This window comes from Miniopterus schreibersii (genome assembly GCF_964146895.1).
Source record: "Miniopterus schreibersii genome assembly, chromosome: 3".
NCBI classification, from domain to species: domain Eukaryota; kingdom Metazoa; phylum Chordata; class Mammalia; order Chiroptera; family Miniopteridae; genus Miniopterus; species Miniopterus schreibersii.
In genome coordinates this window covers 94198249-94201336 of record NC_138103.1, presented here as the reverse complement: position 1 = coordinate 94201336, position 3088 = coordinate 94198249, and the positions used below count along the sequence as shown (strand labels likewise).

The window sequence follows — 3088 nt, the reverse complement described above, 5'->3', positions numbered from 1 at the left end:
AATTATTGAGAATTCTCATTCTTTGACTGGATACCCTGTCCATGACAGAAGACAGCCAACAGAGATAAAAATCTCTCCTCCACTTAATATGTAATGAATATCTACTTTAAGATCCTGGGAGTTGAGTGGTAAATAAACCTACTATTCCCTTGCCCTCATGGGGCTTAAAATATATTTGCCTCTAAATGTATATTCTGTTTTCCCAACAAATTACAAATTCCTGTTGGTAAGGAGCTGAATCTTAACTCTTTTGATGCTGCAATGGACTGGATTGTTCATTAGGTACTTAATTCTTGTTATTTATGACAAACGTTCTCAGTTACCTCCTGGGAGAAGCAGGGCTCATCCTGCCTCCTCTTCTCCCCTCCAAAACCCTCCTCTGACTACTAGCAGCAGGTTCTTATAGAACCTGGGTTCCTAATTCTAAAGACAAGAATAGGTAGGGCCAGCTTCATGGGCATGGAGCCTGTCCAGTCACATAGGCCCTTATACTCAGAAGGGCCCTGTGCTTGGTTTAATGCTCTGCTGTTACCATCTTGAAATTCTTTTTTTTTTTCTTTTTGTGAGCAGTCATCTGATTTATAAAAAGATGCAACAAATTTTTAAATGATACAAAATAGCATTTTCAAAACAACATCAAAAAGTGCACGTACTTAACGGTACTCAGCTCATAACAGAGCAAGTGGGTGAGTGACGCTGTAGCAAGTTCACTAAACCGGCAGCAGAGAGAGCTGGTCGAAGGGAAGCAGAGGAACTTCGCCTTTTAAGTATTAGAACCGAGGGGCTCCGTGGTCACCTGGCGTCCGCTCGATGGTGCCTGTGGTTAGAAAGGTACATGATGGGAACTCCAGGGATCTTCCTGATTCTTCGTTTAAGGTCCCGGTCAACTGTGGCCACAGTGTAACGCTTGTGCCGAGTTACTCTCTGTACTCTCTGAACCGTCTGCGTAGATTCCTTGGTGTGTGCATGGTGACCGTTCAAATCTTGGATCCTTGGCGATCCTTAGAGCCACTCAGTACAGCTGCCCCACTTCCTCAGCGCCAGCCGTCACACAGTCAGTCCACGGAACACAGTCGGCACAGAGACAGGCCATCGCTGGCGGCCCTAAGCCCAGTTTGGCCTCCTTGGACAGGCTGATAAAGTTGGTGTGTCAACCCGGACGCGGTAAGGTGGCCCAGCTGTGTGTATGTTGGAAGAATCAGCAGGAGGGGTGCTGGGGGACTTCTCTTTCGTTGAGCGCCCTGGGATCTTTCTTTTCTTTCTGTTTAGGTTCTAACCTATCCCTTTCTTTAAGCCTCTGATCTCTGAGACAAAGCATTCGCTTCGCGGTCGCCTGCTCCCTTGTTTTCTTTCGCTTCCCCATGTCCAGGCCGCACTCTTGTTTCTTCCGGAATCACCCACCGTCTTGAAATTCTTGTTAATTTTTTAAGAAGACCTACCGATGACACAGACTGTCCTGAGAGCAGATTGGGGATGGCAGCCAATGTAACTTGAACGTGAACACCATGAGTTTGCCAATAGGCTCATCTTCGGCGTGTTTTTTCCTGCTCAAATGCAGAAAAACAGTAGGGACATAGTTTAAAAGATATCTCCATATTTGAAGTTCTTTATATTCCATGGTTGCTAACAGAGTGCTGTGTTTCAAGGCCCGATAAAAACAACCGTGGTGCTAAAATGGTAATGTCATGTTTGTTCACCTAGAATACTGGCTTCTTTAGGTCCAGGAGGGCAGTGGTTCTAAAAGGATGAGCCCCAGACCAGCAGAACCTGGGAACGTGATAGAAATACAAATTCTCTGCCCCTACCCCAGACCTACTGAGCAAGAAATTCTAAAGGCAGGCCCCAGTTGTCTGTTTTAACAAGCCCTTCAGATGATTCTAGCGTTGCTGGAAATTGGCAACCGCTGGGTTGTGGCATTGTCAGCCCCTCGAGAGCCTGTCTCCTACTACCCTCTTCTACTGGTTGCCAGCCAGGTGGGGATTATTTTCACAGACCCAGTGAAAGACAACTGGGAGATATTCTGGCTTAGAGGACTTTGCTTTAATGAACTTGTAGAAACAGAGGGGAAAACAGCAGACGTGATTTTTTTCTTGGGCGACAGATTTGTTTATCCTGCTCCTTTGAAGCCGCAGCCAATAAGGTAGAAGGCTTTGGTGGCCACACTTGACACTGGAGTGAAATAGAGAAGCCCTCTTTTCATTGCTCCCTCGCACATACACATGATGAAGAAACACCCTAGTCATTTTGCTGAGTGACCCCCACTCCCACATTTTACAAATGAGAAAAATCCAGGCCCAGAGACATGAACTAACTTGCCAGAGGTCACTCAATATTTCCCCTGGCACTCACTGAAAGAGAAGGTTTATTAAGGTAAAAGTCAGAATCACCTTGCTCATGGTTTGGTGCCCTTCAAGGCTAGACACTCAGGAAAGCAGCCACCCTATCCAGAAGCCCTATTAATTGCATTGCCACTGAGTATTCAATCCCTGCCTGTCTGCTTTTAGGTGGTTTGACTTCAAAACACATGCCTATCTTTTAAGAGCCAGCCATCACGTACTCCTTCGGCTTACAGTGTTCAGCTTTTCCTTTGAAGTTGGACTTGTCACCTCGAAAGACAAGGCGGTGGCCAGGCTGTGTCATCGGTGACTGACTCTCACCCTATGGGGGAAGATGAGCCCTGCTTGTAGGTGGCCATGCTCAGCTCCAAACTGCTTTTCTCCACACCTGGTTCTCGTTTGTAACACTGAAAGTATTTCATGCTTATTAAGCATCATCTGGACCCAATTTTTAAACCACAAGCTTGGCTTGGTTTGTTTTTAATAAGCGGTTACAACAGAGTCCACCTTTGCAGTGTGCTGATGTCTCTAAACCCAGCGATGGCATCTCGGAGATGCAGATTAATATGGCTGGTACAGGAAGGTAAAGACACGAAGGCCCCAACTCCTGAAACTTCTGTGTCCTGCCTAGATATGACACAGACTTATTCTCAACACATGTATTTGAAGAAAAGGATGACCGTGTTTCGGGGAAGTTGTATAGGTCTTTACTTTTACTCGCTAGTCCACAGCTCCATTTCTCTGCCCCAATT

At 46.0% G+C, this 3088-nt stretch overlaps 1 pseudogene across 1 annotated transcript; it reads right to left on the bottom strand.

Annotated features, from left to right (window-relative positions):
- Positions 1–770: 770 nt before the first annotated feature.
- On the bottom strand, positions 771–1363 carry LOC308554802 (rRNA-processing protein FCF1 homolog pseudogene; annotated as a pseudogene). The gene has a single exon. The product of its transcript is annotated as an rRNA-processing protein FCF1 homolog pseudogene (transcript).
- Between the last annotated feature and the right edge of the window lie 1725 nt (positions 1364–3088).